This window comes from Dendrobates tinctorius, unplaced genomic scaffold (assembly GCF_039654945.1).
Source record: "Dendrobates tinctorius isolate UK_male_01 unplaced genomic scaffold, ASM3965494v1 ptg000022l, whole genome shotgun sequence".
NCBI lineage: Eukaryota > Metazoa > Chordata > Amphibia > Anura > Dendrobatidae > Dendrobates > Dendrobates tinctorius.
The window spans coordinates 93,167,543-93,184,040 of record NW_027361690.1 but is presented as its reverse complement, the minus strand read 5'-3'; the positions used below and the strand labels follow the sequence as shown (position 1 = coordinate 93,184,040).

The following is a 16,498-nucleotide window of genomic DNA, read 5'->3' as shown; positions in this document are numbered from 1 at the left end:
GGTTGGGACCATCAGTTGTATTGTGCAGAAGTCTGGTGGATACACAGCTGATAGTCCTACTGAATAGACTGTTAGAATTTGCATTATGGCAAGAAAAAAAAGCAGCTAAGTAAAGAAAAACAAGTGGTCATCATTACTTTAAGAAATGAAGGTCAGTCAGTGCGAAAAATTGGGAAAACTTTGAAAGTGTCCCCAAGAGGAGTGGTAAAACCATCAAGCGCTACAAAGAAACTGGCTCACATGAGGTTCGCCCCAGGAAAGGAAGACCAAGAGTCACCTCTGCTGCGGAGGATAAGTTCATCCAAGTCACCAGCCTCAGAAATCTCAGGTTAACAGCAGCTCAGATTAGAGACCAGGTCAATGCCACACAGAGTTCTAGCAGCAGACATCTCTACAACAACTGTTAAGAGACTATGTGCAGCAGACCTTCATGGTGAAATAGCTGCTAGGAAACCACTGCTAAGGACAGGCAACAAGCAGAAGAGACTTGTTTGGGCTAAAGAACACAAGGAATGGACATTAGACCAGTGGAAATCTGTGCTTTGGTCTGATAAGTCCAAATTTGAGATCTTTGGTTGCAACCACCGTGTCTTTGTGCGATGCAGAAAAGGTGAACGGATGGACTCTACATGCCTGGTTCCCACCTTGAAGCATGGAGGAGGTGGTGTGATGGTGCTTTGCTGGTGACACTGTTGGGGATTTATTCAGAATTGAAGGCATGCTATTCCATCTGGTTTGCATTTAGTTGGACCATCATTTATTTTTCAACAGGAGAATGACCCCAAACACACCTCCAGGCTGTGTAAGGGCTATTTGACCAAGAAGGAGAGTGATGGGGTGCTATGCCAGATGACCTGGCCTCCACAGTCACCATACCTGAACCCAATCGAGATGGTTTGGGGTGAGCTGGACGGCAAAGTGAAGGCAAAAGGGCCAACAAGTGCTAAGCATCTCTGAGAACTCCTTCAAGACTGTTGGAAGACCATTTCCGGTGACAACCTCTTGAAGCTCATCAAGAGAATGCCAAGAGTGTGCAAAGCAGTAATCAAAGCAAAAGGTGGCTACTTTGAAGAACCTAGACTATTAGGCCAGGATCACACATGCGAGGAATACGGCCGAGTCTCGCATGGTAATACCCGGCACTGCTGTCAGCACACGGGAGCAGAGCGTGCGGCTCCATTTCTTTCTATGCAGCCGCACGCTCCGCTCCGGAGTGCCGGCGCCTGAGCTTGGTTTTAACCTGCGAGACTCGGCCGTATCTCGCTGTGTGATCCCGGCCTAAGACATATTTTCAGTTGCTTCACACTTTTTTGTTAATTATATAATTCCATATGTGTTAATTCATAGTTTTGATGCCTTCAGAGTGAATCTATAATTTTCGGTCATGAAAAGAAAACTTTTAATGAGGTGTCCAAACTTTTGGTCTGTACTGTATATATGTAATCAATATTACATAGTGTATTACATATTTACAATTTATTACAGTTGTGTTCTAAAGTTGTATACCAATAAGTATATTATGTTCTATCTAAATATCTTGATTATTATATCATAAAATGATTCAATGTCTGATGTTCACATTGTACCACAATAAATTTTTCACTTAAAAATATAAGCAATATATGTGGGAGTCGGAGTCTGTGTAAGGGAAATTGAGGAGTCGGAGTCGCAGGTTTGGCTTACCGACTCCACAGCCCTGCTTACAGGTATGGCCAACCCCCAGGTAACATTACAGTACATAAAGGTCAATGGACACAGGTGGCTGAATTGAAGGAATTGCTTCATCACACATTTACAGTGACTAAATTGTTAGAGATGTTGCCCATGTGGTTACGGCTTTGCCACCAACCCAAGTTAGTGTAGAGAGGTTGTTCTCTAGCCTTAAAATAATTAGGTCAGATTTGAGGTCATCTATGAAGGAGGATCTGATGGAGGCGATAATATTTCTCATAACACATTCATAGACTGCACAAATGTTATTTAGTACGTTTTTGTTGAGAACTGTTTTTTCCCCCCACTTACTGAATAGCGTATAATAAATTGTAAATACGCAAACAGTTTTTTTGCTCTAAAGTTGTATTCCAATAAATATATTTTATGTTCTATCTAAATGGCTTGATTACACTGTTACCAAGGTTGTCCCTCGGACAATTGAGTGTTCCTGATAGATTTTTTCATGCTGATTTCAGAACTTCATATTTTACCTATCACGTAAGGCTTTTGAGAAGTGATACTAAACATTATATTCTGTTATAATTCTAAAAACTCATATGAACTTTTTCTGAAACAGTATATTCAGAATTTTCCACTAAAATAACAAATCGCTGATCTACACATATGCAAGCACTTATGTGAATTCCGCGCAGGTGCAGTGAATCATTTGGCTGACCGTGTACGGAGCATACCACATCTCCTGGGCAGGGGAGGAATCAAAAGACAATACTGACATACTTAGAGCATGGCTGTATGGATCATGACTTTCAATGCCGTTCGCTGTCCCAATGATATGGAGAGAGCGGAGAGATCATGTAACAGATTGCTACTCCTGCCTTACAAATGTAACAGGATATTCAGCAAAGAACAAGAAATCAATAGAATATCCTAATCTTCCTTCAGCCATAAGACCAGTGCCACATGAAAGTCTTAATGTTTCAAAGCCGCCCAAAGTATGGACAATGGAGGACGATGAAGATGAACTAACAATGTTAGTGGAAAATGAAGCTGCTGCAGACCCAGACTGAGCCTTCTACATCTAATCCACATTTGTTCAGTCAAGCTGATCTGAGTGACTTGGTCAGAGATTTGAAAATGTCAAAGAGGCAGGCAGAATTATTGGGATCAAGGCTACAAGAAAGGAATCTCTTATTACCAGGAACAAGAGTTTCTGTTTTTCACAAGTCAAGAAGACCTTACTCAATTTTTCAACCATGTCAACAGTTTAACCTTTTGCAACGACATCTTGGGGTTGTTTGGTGCTCCTGGATGCGAACATGACCCGAAGGAATGGCAACTGTTCATTGACTCGTCAGTTTTAAGTCTGAAGGCTGTTTTACTACGCAACAGAAATATCTATCCTTCTATACCTATTGGACATGCCGTACACATGAACATATGAGAATATGGAGTTAATGTTGACCCACATTAATAGAAATTATAACTGGAACATATGTGGTGATCTAAAAGTTGTTGCACTTCTTGAACTGCAGCTTGGATATAACCAAGTATTGTTGTTTTGTAAGTGGGACAGTCATGCATGAGAAATGTACTATTTCAGAAAGGACTGGCCACTCTGCGAAAACGTGGTTGCTTGACAGAAGAATGTTAAATATAATCCTCTCGTTGATCCAGCAAACATATTTCTCCCTCCTTTGCATATTAAACTTGGGCTTATGAAGAATTTTGTTAAAGCAATGAACAAAAGAATCAGAAGCCTTTTCTTACTTGCGACAGAAATTTCCAAGAATAAGTGATGCAAAGATTAAAGAAGGCATTTTTATTGGCCCACAGATCAAAGATATGAATGACAATAGCTTTGATGGTCTTTTGCAAGGTGCTGAACAAGTGGCATGGAGAGCCTTTAAAGATGTGACTTTCAACTTCCTTGGCAACAGCAGTGCACCGAACTTTGAACAACTCGTGGACAACATGCTCACTGCATATCATTTGATGAAATGCAATATGTCACTTAAAATGCATTTTCCACATTCTCACTTGGACATTTTTTCCAGCCAATCTTGGTGCCGTTAGCGATGAACAGTCTGAAAGATTTCACCAAGACATTGCGCTGATGGAGAAAAGGTACCAGGGAAAGTGGAGTACGTCAATGCTGGCTGACTAGTGCTGAAATCTTATTCCAGAAGCATCTGACACGGATTATAAACGAAAGTAATCTGCAAAACACTTTTGAACAATTGCTTTTGCTACTGACATCGATGCACATGTATGTGGTGACTCGGACGTCATAACGTAGACTATAAACTGTTGTTTCTTAAAAACCTTATGTGATACAGACTTTTGGAGCACATATTTATGTTCAGCATAACAAAATCTCGAAGATACAATAAAATTCTCTCAGGAGATAAGAACTTCCCTTAAATTTGTTGCGCAGTGTTATTGTATCATAATAATGATTAAAAGCCTGATGTTACCATTTTACTACAGTAAATTTATCATTTAAAAACTTAAACATGAGCCATGTATGAGGGAGTTGGAGTCAGTGTCAAGGAAATTGAGGCGCTGGAGTGGGAAGTTTGGCTTACCAACTCTACAGCCCTGCCTGAAACGGTAAGTTAAGAGTCTTAAGGGGGGTTTTACACATAGCGATATCGCTATAACGTCACCGTTATTGCTATGTGTGATACTTACCTCCGACCAGCTCCCCCGCTGCCCAACGCTGATCGAGCGAGAATGTCCGGCTCCATTTCTCGTCGTCCCCTTCCTGCTGGCGCCGACGAGCGACGTGTGGAGGCGGGCGGGAGGACGTCAGGATCGCTGTGTGTGAAAGGTGAGTATCGTGCGCTGCGTCGCTGTGAGATCTTCAGGTGTGAAAGCTCACTAGCGATCATTTAGTGATGCACCAGTGATCCTGACCGGGTCGGATCGCTGGTGCATCACTTAATGTAAAGGGGCCTTTAGAAAGCCTCAGTGACCAGTCGGAAACACACACACGCCGAAAATGAAACACACACATTTAATACAAAACACCAAATTTAAGTCATAGGCAATTTTCTGACTGCATTAAGGTTTACCCACTAGGGGAACCATTATCTTCTGCCATTGCAGGGAACAATAATACTCAGCACAAACTAGATCCCCCCTCCAGACACACACTTTTGTTTCTTTGTTGAACTAGCAAAGCTTTTTTTTTTAATCAGATTGTTATAACGAAAATGTGAATAAAAACTAACAAGTGAAAAACAACTGTATCACCATCATCTCCCCCCACATCCTCCACATAACCCAAGACACAGACAACGGGATCTCGCGGGATATCCTGTCCTGTGGTCACGTGGATCAAATTAAGGACCAGAATCCAAAATACCTGCAGGCAGGGGCACGTCCACAACATATGTAAGATATCAGCATTCTCGAGCGTACATTTAGGGCACTGAGAATCCATCCTCATCCCCATATCAAATAACCATTTAGGGGTTCTATAAACTCTATAAAGAATATACAATTGGGACAAACGATTGGGTTCGCTAAGAGACAGCCTGGGGACCATCTGCAGAATAGATTCCCATTGATCCCCTGAAATGGCGCCCAACTGTTGCTCCCACTTCGCCAGCGCTCCTATCGGATGCTTCACCAAAACCACTGAAAGTCGTCCACCATACACAAACGAGATTAAACCCTTAGTGGATGCCTGCAGCCTGAGCCTGCTGACAATAGCTTCCTGGGGTATAGATATGCTATTCATTTGGTCCTGCACTGTGTAACTAGCAAAGCTTTAGTGGATGTTTACGCGAAACCTCAGCGCAGTATCCCTCACGGACAAACTGTAATACAGTACTATATACAATGACATACTTAACCTCTCACTATCCAGCTGTTCAACCTTGGCTTTTCCTTGAAGTCAGTCTCCGGGAAACAATATGTTTAAGAACACTGTATATACTAATAAGAATGTTACACATCGCAGTTTATACTTTCCACATTGCCCAGATGCTGTGACATTACTATACACTATGGTAGACAAATCAGATGAGTTTCATCAGATATGTGCATGTTTAGTGACTGAGGAGCCCATCCTTATAAAAAGACTTTCAGTGCAATTTTGGGTGGTCTTCACAAGGTTTCACGTGATAACTGAAGCCAGATCCCAGAGTGTGAATTGTTCCTGTGTAGAAATGAGCAGTCCTTCTCCAGCGAGTATTATCCGGAACTGAGTAAACTGCACCAAGAAATCAATATCATTCAGTACAACAGTAAATCTGAGAAATATCTGAGAAAGCATTGTACATTACCTATAGACAGTCTGCTGGCAGTGTTGTGGCAGAGTTCATTTCTGTGTAAGAAAAGCATGGTTGGCTATATAGAAGGCACTTATTTCCAGTAACCAGACCCTTATGGGATTTAATGGTGAAATGCTTAAAAAAAAAAATAAATAAATAAAAAAAAAAATAAAAAAAAAAAATTACTCCTTCATGGCAGATCCATATTCTTTTCATAGGGGCAGTATAATAAACACTGAATAGCTGATCAGATACGAGAAGGTAACAAAACACTTACAGCAGTCACCATTCTCTTCCCTTTGCCACCATGAAGATAATCTAGAGTGGAGAATTCATTGACTGCATAAATTACAGAGACACTAATCTTTAAAAGTGTCAAATGTTCATTGCTCGACTTTTCCCATTAAAGTACATTGGGCCACAATTGACTACATGTGGGTAATAATCGTAAAATATTTTTTTTCAGTTGCTAGAAGACACTTCCCAAATGCAGGTTCCCCATAATAACTTATGGTTGTGTGAATACATGAAGAGCACCACTATGTTCATTATATGACTTGTATTCTGCATTTTTCATAAGTTTTCCCCTTTGCAGGCTCCAGCTCCAATTTCCAGCCTTTGAGCTAGTAGGTGGCCTCTCCGATACACAACACACAGATGGATTCCTGCGCTACTGTCTTTATGCAGCACATATAACAAACAGTTGCAAGGAAGATGCTATACAGCAGCACCGAGTTGTGCAGCTGTGAATCCAGCACTGATGAGCAAAAACCTTTACTATAAGCTGCAATATGATGATATCGCTCTCCCAGCCTGTTCTTTCATCGTGCTCCTCCTCAAAGTTAAAAGGGGTTTTCCAGAGTAAAACTACAAGTTGTGATTGCAGGCCTGGGAATCCTCACATCACATGCACTGAGGATTCTCTGATGCAGCAAACGGCGATCATATTTAAGTAAGGGTGTTCTATGCATACTCCCAGCCACATTCCAACTAGACTGCGCCCATCTAGTCGGAGTGTGGCTAGGAGTACGCAGATCGCATGGTCCATTTAAGTAAAGTGATTTTATAGTAAACAAATAAGCAGCAACACCAGACCCAGCAGTAAGTTTGGTACAATTTCACGTTTTTATGATCTCACTACAGCGTTCCCCAACATAAAAAAGTGAGGTTATTCATCTGTTTAAAAGACTATACTAGCAATCTCCAGCTTTTATGGTTATATGTTAGTTCCTATGTCAAAGATGATGACTAAGAGCAACACTTCAGCACTGCAGAAGGCAAATCAATGGAAGGCCCAGCTGCCAGTATAGCAACAAGTCTTGGTAATACAAGTGCATCTCACAAAATTAGAATATCATCAAAAAGTTACTTTATTTCAGTTCAATACCAAAAGTTAAACTCATATAGAGTCATTACAGAGTGATCTGTTTCAAGTATTGAATGGCCAGCAAAATCATCTGACCTTAACCTAATACAGAATCTATGGGCTATTGTAAAGAGGAAGATGAGAGACACCAGGCCCAACAATGCAGACGAGCTGAAGGCTGCCATCAAAGCAACCTGGGCTTCCATAACACCTCAGCAGTGCCACAGGCTGATCGCCACATTGATGCAGCAACTGATGCAAAAGGAGCCGGCGACCAAGTATGAGAGCATTTACTGAACACACATTTCAGTAGGCCAACGTTACGGATTTTAAAATCATTTTTTCAAGCTGGTGTTATAAAGATACACTGATATACTGAGATAATGACTTTTGGGTTTTCATTAGCTGTAAGCCATAATCATTAACAGAAATAAACATTTGAAATAGATCACTCTGTAATGACTCTTTAGAATATACGAGTTTCACTTTTTGTATTGAAGAACTGAAATAAAGTAACTTTCTGATATTCTAATTCTGTGAGATGCACCTGTACATTGCGTACTTCATCCCTCCAGGACAGTCTTGAGAGTATAACCTCCTCATTGAAGGGTAAGAAAGTATCAATCAGGTACCCGCTAACATTAGTGCACTCCTCAATAAACCCATACTTCCTAAGAAACAGTCTTAAAAGAAACTAAGGGTTTTGTAACAAAAAAAATGATACCTGCACTTCAGCCCTTACTCATTCTTTCCTATGAGTGAAAAACAAGATTGCAAAAAAAAAAAAAAAAAAAAAAAAGTACGCGTATGAGATTTCTGAAATCTCAGACATTGCCGACACTGTAAAAGGCAGCTTAAAACTTGCATGAGAGAAAAAACCTGCTGTAAAAAATGCAGTGTGTGAACATAGCCCACACCTGTTGGGCTGTAGATACTGTTATTGATGAGTGGCCATAAACTCCCACCTACATGTTATGTCCTAAAGATTATGTGCCTATTACCAACCGGGTCACAACTTAGCACAATGACTGGGGGCACATGTTACTTTAGAGAGTGGAATAAAGGTTACGGCTAATACAAAAATTGCTACTTGTATCTAAATTTCTGACTAATTATCCATTGGTATGCAAATCCTTAGTGCAGGAGCCCTCAGGCATCCTATTTAGGCTGTGTGTCCACGTTGCATTTGTTTAGCGTTTCCGCCGTGTTTTTGCGGCCGCGGAAACGCTATTAAAAAAAAAAAAAAAAAAACCACACAACGCGCATCCCCATGCAATCCTATGGGATTCCACAGTTGCTGTGCTAATGCTGCGGAATCGCATAGCGGTAAAATCCGCAGCATGTTCATAATGCGGAAGCCCGCTGCCATAGGATTGCATTGAAACGCTCACTTTATGCATGCGGCTATGCCCACCATGCGTAAAGTGAGAGCTTCATGAGCGGATGGTACCCAGGGTCTGGAGGAGAGGAGACTCTCCTCCAGGCCCTGGGTACCATATCCCTGTAAAAAATAGAATTAAAAGAAATAGAGATATTTACCCTCTGACGACCCCCGGAGTCCTCGCGGTAGTCACTGGCGGCAACTCCCGTTCCCAGGGATGCATTGTGTGAATGACCTCCGATGACGTAATGGTCTCACGAGACCACTACGTCATCAGAGATCATTGTCACAAGGCATCCCTGGGAACGGAACATACCGGGAGCACCGCGGAGATCAGGGGCAGTCGGAAGGGGAGAATAAAAAAAATATGGTTAACATTCTATATTTTACTATTGATGCCGCATAGGCAGCATCAATAGTAAAAAGTTGGTCACACTTGTCAAGCACTATGCTTGACAAGTGTGACCAACCTGTTAATCACTTTTCCAAGCGATGCTACAAATCGCTTGGAAAAGCGCTAGCATTTTGCAAGCTAAAACGCTTGTGTTTTGCAGGAAACGCATGCAAATTCCGCATGCGTTTTACCCGCAGCAGGGACTTGCAGAAATGCTGCGGACATTCCGCAGCATTTCTGCACGTGGGCACATAGCCTTAGACTTTGTTCAAACATCCATGTTGCGCATACAAGTTTCATTTTTCACGGATAGTACACAGACCCATGATCACCTAGCAGCCTGTGGGGCTGTTCACATTTCCACATTTTCTCAAGAAGCGTGTGTCTGTACAAAACTTAGAGACAGGTCTGTTTAATGAGCAGCACGGATGAAAAATACAAAGCACATAATGGACAGATGGCAATGGAGGAGAAATTAATCCATATATGAAAAACAAGTACTTTTTGCACAAGTTTTTTTTTTTTTTTACAAACATCACACAACACATGAATGAGGCTTTAGTTGTATTGTTAAGTATGGAGCGACTTTCAAGTAGACAACGCCTGCAGAATGGACAGGTCACTAACCACTTGGCACATTTGAAAACCTGGAGCAGTTTAAAAAAAAAAAACGCTCAAAAGACTTAACATATGAACAGGGAGTCCTTTTTACACAAACATTCATTCTTTTGAGAGCTTTCAGAGTACTTTTTCAGATTCCACAGGATACAAGCTCCAAAATCTGCGTGAAGGACGTGTGAACCCTTACAAAAGCTACTTCAGAAGGTGAAAAGGCTGTCACTGCAGTTTTACCTTACGCAAAAAAAAAATTTATAGAAAAACAGAAAAAACACACACTTGATTTCTTTTTAGTCAATGGCTTGTAGCATGCACTGCAGTTTGCATACAGAAGGGAACCGTGCAGAGCTGCAGTCCAGCTGAAGGCAGGGGATGCAGTTTTTTTTTGTTTTTTTAAGTGCAGGAATAGGATCCTGCATAACACCTTGAACTCCATTAAATATCCCACATGAGCGAGGACATTTCTAATGCAGCGCGATACATGGATGTTTAAGAAAAAATTACCCTACACTGTATAAAGAGAATCATGTACAAGCATGAAGTGATCAATCCTATTTACTCAGCAGGCGCCCAGACCATGGCTAGCAAGGATCAGTGTGTGGAGAATGGCCAGTGTGGCTTGCACAGGGTCAGGGAATACAGAATGGTGTAAGCTGTTGTCTTGGATACGGTGAAGTCCACCTCCCCCACAAGCGGCAGCCGGCCATACCCTGCATAGCCTCAGCTGTCATGTTATCAGTGGAGGAATGTTCTGTCTTCACAGCCTTCTAATCTATCCCAACACCAATAGTGCCCGATCCATGCCACCGCCGAGGAAGCCGGCATATACATGTGCCCATACCACCACCACCCTGGCATAGAGCTGTTTCTTCATATTCATACACACACACTATACAATATTTTATCTATACACACCTAAGCCTCTTTTCTATTTTTGGCCTAAACTGGGTGATCGACGTACACATACTGGATTTTTTATTTTACTTACTTTTTTTTAAGTGGTTTCCAAAAGATTGCTGAATACACACATTATATTTTACTTATTTTTTTTCTTTCCCCATAAGTCAATAGTACACATGAAGATAAATAAACTTTATAAAATTTGCTTCTTTCTCAAATGTTAAAAGCAACATCTGTCATCTCCACTCATTGTAATAAATCGGTTTTCAGCATCTACAGATTTTACTTGGGAATGGAGAAGGAGAGGTGCAGGAGGAGAACGAGCAAGATTATAGAATATGTTGAAATAAAGTAGACCGGCTACTCTTTTTTTCATGTATACTAATGATGCATGAATAAAAAAAAATAAAAGTGACTTGAGGGGGGGTGTACAGAACAATTCAGCTTTTGCAGCAGCATCTTTGCACCATCTGGTCTTCAATATAGTTTTCATAAAACATCAGTAGCACGAGACACAAAGGGTCACCATAGTAGGTCACATACAGGTACCAGAACCAGGAGTTTGTATTGGGTTGGGTGGCACAACACATCAATTCAGCGCCCCGAAACTTCCAATTCTGAAACTAGTTCAATACTATGGCCTTTTCAAAACATCTACTGCTTTCTGGGATCCTGGCGCCTCTCCATCCAAAACTCACTTAGAAAAAGTTTAAATCACATTGTATAAACCAAGCCTTTGACAATTTAGGAGGATTCTTACTGCTCCCCACAGATCTGTTTAGGAAGTATTTGAATCACCCATGATATAGCCACCCTCGCCCACCATCCTAAAACTGTGCACTACTGTTCGAATCATTAAAATAAATTGACATCGGTGCGCGTCTATTCTCATTGAGAACACACTGCACACCCAGCACTGACTGGGCACTGACAGATAAAGGAACAGTAGAACTAAATATCAATTTTTTCACAAAATTGGTATTTAACAATGAAGCTGCTGCAGCAATTTAACGCCAGTACGTACTAAAAGGGATGTTGAGAGCCGACCGCTGGGCTTGAAGACATTGTAAAGGCAACCCTCTAACAATGCCCGGTGCAAAAGAAAAACTGCATCTATTCGCCTCCCAGTCCAGTGATGCCAGCTGTTTCTAGCAGAACTCACGCGAAATCTTTTGGTCACGTGACCACTGCCCGCCATTAGCACCCATCATCGCTGGAACAGACCAGGAAGCTTGCATCTCTTGATTTTGCTCAGTGAATGGTATCATTTACAAAGGGATTGTCCAAGATAGGAATAACTAATAGACCAGCAACCACAAAGGCACAGTTATTACCCAACCTACTGAAACATGGGCAACGTCATAAGCCAAGGGAATATCTACTGTACTTAAGTTAACAAATTTGCTGCTCATAAAAAAGGTTGCGAGCCAATCCCTGCAATCCACAGCTAGAGTTGAGCGATACCGTCCGATACTTCAAAGTATCGGATCGGAATGGATCGGCCGATCTTAAAAAAAAAAGTATCGGTATCGCCGATTCCGATACCGGAAGTCCCATTCAAGTCTATGGGACTTCCGGTATCGGAATAAGAAAAACCCTGTTTTTGCCTTGTACAGCCTCTCTGGGGTCTGTACGGGCCTTTCGGGGGGCTGTGCCGGCCTGCCGGGGGGGGGGGGGGCTGTGCCGGCCTGCCGGGGGGGGGGGGGGCTGTGCCGGCCTGCCGGGGGGGGGCTGTGCCGGCCTGCCGGGGGGGGGGGGGGGGGGGGCTGTGCCGGCCTGCCGGGGGGGGGGCTGTGCCGGCCTGCCGGGGGGGGGGGGGGGGGGGCTGTGCCGGCCTGCCGGGGGGGGGGGGCTGTGCCGGCCTGCCGGGGGGGGGGGGGGGGGGGGGCTGTGCCGGCCTGCCGGGGGGGGGGGCTGTGCCGGCCTGCCGGGGGGGGGGGGGGGGGGGGGGCTGTGCCGGCCTGCCGGGGGGGGGGGGGGGGGGGGCTGTGCCGGCCTGCCGGGGGGGGGGGGGGGGGGGGCTGTGCCGGCCTGCCGGGGGGGGGGGGGCTGTGCCGGCCTGCCGGGGGGCTGTGCCGGCGCCGGCCTGCCGGGGGGCTGTGCCGGCGCCGGCCTGCCGGGGGGCTGTGCCGGCGCCGGCCTGCCGGGGGGCTGTGCCGGCGCCGGCCTGCCGGGGGGCTGTGCCGGCGCCGGCCTGCCGGGGGGCTGTGCCGGCGCCGGCCTGCCGGGGGGCTGTGCCGGCGCCGGCCTGCCGGGGGGCTGTGCCGGCGCCGGCCTGCCGGGGGGCTGTGCCGGCGCCGGCCTGCCGGGGGGCTGTGCCGGCGCCGGCCTGCCGGGGGGCTGTGCCGGCGCCGGCCTGCCGGGGGGCTGTGCCGGCGCCGGCCTGCCGGGGGGCTGTGCCGGCATCGTCCGATGGGACTACAAGTGGGAATATGGCAGAGCCAAAAGTTTTACCATAACCAGGTTCCCAGCATCATGTTCCCACATGCTTTATGCATCCATTAGCCCTCTGTGTCTGTACTGTTACACACTTAACATTATGGCTGGTCCATACAATCAGGGCAACTGTTACCACCCACCTTTCGTGTCTACCTCTTTCCTCATAGACTGTAAGCTTGCGAGCAGGGCCCTCACTCCTCTTGGTATTTGTTATAATCTACTGTATGTGATTATTGTTATGCTGTAATGTCTATTGTCTGTACAAATCCCCTCTGAAATGTAAAGTGCTGCGGAATATGTCGGCGCTATAAAAATAAACTTTATTATTATTATTATGTAGCATGCATGTAGTATGTATGTAGCATGCATGTAGTATGTATGTAGCATGCATGTAGTATATATGTAGTATATATGTAGTATGTAGCATGCATGTAGTATGTATGTAGCATGCATGTAGTATGTATGTAGCATGCATGTAGTATGTATGTAGCATGCATGTAGTATGTATGTAGCATGCATGTAGTATGTATGTAGTATGTATGTAGTATATATGTAGCATGCATGTAGCATGCATGTAGCATGCATGTAGCATGCATGTAGCATGCATGTAGCATGCATGTAGCATGCATGTAGCATGCATGTAGCATGTAGTATGTATGTAGCATGTAGTATGTATGTAGCATGTAGTATGTATGTAGCATGTAGTATGTATGTAGCATGCATGTAGTATATATGTGTTATGTATGTAGCATGCATGTATGTATGTAGTATGTATGTAGCATGCATGCAGTATGTATGTAGTATATATGTGGTATGTATGTAGTATGTATGTAGCATGCAGTATGTATGTAGCATGCATGTAGTATATATGTAGTATGTATGTAGCATGTAGTATGTATGTAGCATGCATGTAGCATATATGTAGCATGTATGTAGTATGTATGTAGCATGTATGTAGCATGTATGTAGTATGTATGTAGTATGTATGTAGTATGTATGTAGTATGTATGTAGTATGTATGTAGTATGTATGTAGTATGTATGTAGTATGTATGTAGTATGTATGTAGTATTTTTTTTTTTTTTTTTAACATTTAACACATTAGCCGGATGATGGGACTACTACTGTCCCATCATTGGCTAATGTGTCAATCACTGTCATGGTAGCAGGCATCGCCAGATGGGACTTCTAGTCCCATCGGACGATGCTTGCACAGACCCCCGGACATCAGCACAGCCCCCCGGCAGGCCGGCACAGCCCCCCGGCAGGCCGGTACAGACCCCCACAGGGTGCACAGACCACCGGCAGGCCGGCACAGCCCCCCGGCAGGCCGGTATAGACCCCGGGCAGTCCACACAGCCCCCCGGCAGGCCGGCAGAGACCCCCGGCAGGCCGGCAGAGACCCCCGGCAGGCCCGAAATGACGGCGCATCATGATGCGCACACACCGCGCATCATGATGACGTCAGGCTGTCAATCAACTTTGAACTTCCGATTCCGATGCCGACTTCCGATATTGAAAAAATATCGGAAGTCGGTATCGGAATTCCGATACTTGCGGTATCGGAATGCTCAACACTATCCACAGCATGACATGCAGTATGTGTCAAGACTCCTGTATACTACAAACTTTTTTTTTTTTTTAAAGAAAAAAAGAAAATGGCAGAAGGGACAGGATGACAGATCTGCCACAACGACAGAGGCTTGTTCAGGAGCTGATCAGTAGTTTCCAACACAAAAAAAAAAAAATAATCACATCCTGATATTTATGGGGCTGAAATCTCTATCTTTAGCAAAAAGTCAAACAAATCTGTAAGAAAAATCTAGACTTTTTCTGCAGATACAAACTGTACCAGTCATCCGCAATACATTGTGAAAAATCGTTGGATTTCTGTTCCCTGTCCTGAGTATACCATAAGGGCATGTTCACAAACAGCATATTTTGCTGTAGTTTCTGCAGTATATGTGCCAAGTGTCTGCAGATGAATAAAACAGTGGCAGAAGTTTGTGGAACAAGTTTGACAAATGTGGACTGGTCTTAAAAGGAGTTGTCTCATGTTAGAAGTTACAGATTTTGGCTTTAACGCTTACATTTCAGCCTCTTCTAGCATGCTGCGCTTTCGTTTTCTGGTAGAGTGACAGACACCCTAAACAAAATCCAATAGGCCATAGAGAAGTAGGAAAGGGTTCTTTACAGTTAGCAGTGGCAGACACTGACTGCTCTACCTAGTCTGGTAAAGCATTTCATAGTCTATCAGGGCTAGCTACTTTTCTCACAATAAGGGCTCATACTCACTTGCAAGAGACTCACGATTCTCGTGCGAGTCTCTCACATGAAAACCTGGCACGGCCGCCGGCACTCGGACCGGAGCATGCGGCTACATAGAAATTCATAGAGCCGCACGCTTCAGTACGAGTGCCGGCGGCAGTGCCAGGTTTTCATGCAAGAGACTCGCACGAGAATCGTGAGTCTCTCGCGAGTGTAAGCCCTAAATGGCATTGTGGGTTATAAATCTAGCAATAACCCACAACTTAAAGGGGTTGTCCGGGCTTTTCACATAATCTCAGTACATATCTGGGCTGCAGAATTATGACAATAAGTAATTTACTCTGTCACTAGTTTGGACGGTTTTCTAGATATTCTGAACAGAACGTCCAAGGGGGGGGCGTGTTATGGCATTGAAATGAGAACTAGTCGTAACCTCCTACTCTACGCCAAACATCCCCACCATAGCAACAACCCCACCCTCCATAGCTACAGGCCCTCCCCAACCACATGAAGAAGCGCTCATCACACAGTAACAAATCCTCCCCCTCTGGCAGCCTCACTGCAGAGAGCAGCTGCTCCTCCCCTAGACACACGCTGAACAGTGATCTATGGAAAGTGAAGCTAGTGAGGAGGGAAAATCGTCCAAATCGTCCTGTATTCTGGGACAGGCTGCTCCCATCAGTATTTGTGTCATTAGAGACACAGTGCTCACACATACACTGCACCAAATCTGCTGCTGTGTGAAGACATCAGTGACAGAGCTGTCTCATTCACACAGCAGAGGCTTTGTCACACAACAGATTACATCGGTGACTGCCATCCCCTGTGCAGATTAGAAGCTGCAGACCCCCATCACACAGTCTGTTCTCACTGCTGCCAGCAGCCTGGGACAGTGAGGGAAGGAATTACTGATAATGAGTTATGTATTGTAATCATGGAGTGGCCCAGAATACAGGACGATTTTCCCTCCACTAGTTTCACTTTCCATAGATCACTGTTCAGCGTGTGTCTGGGGGAGGAGCAGCTGCTCTCTGCAGTGAGGCTGCTAGAGGGGCAGGATTTGTTACTGTGTGATGAGGGCTCCTTCATGTGGACGGGGAGGGCCTTTAGCTATGGAGGGTGGGGTTGTTGCTGTAGAGGGCATGTTTGGAGTAGAGTAGGAGGTTACGACTAGTTCTC

At 44.4% G+C, this 16,498-nt stretch overlaps 1 protein-coding gene across 4 annotated transcripts in view; it reads right to left on the bottom strand.

Moving 5' to 3' along the window:
* PIAS1 (protein inhibitor of activated STAT 1) overlaps nt 1–16,498 on the bottom strand; it is a 92,365-nt gene that overhangs the window by 46,297 nt on the left and 29,570 nt on the right. The window lies entirely within an intron of this gene.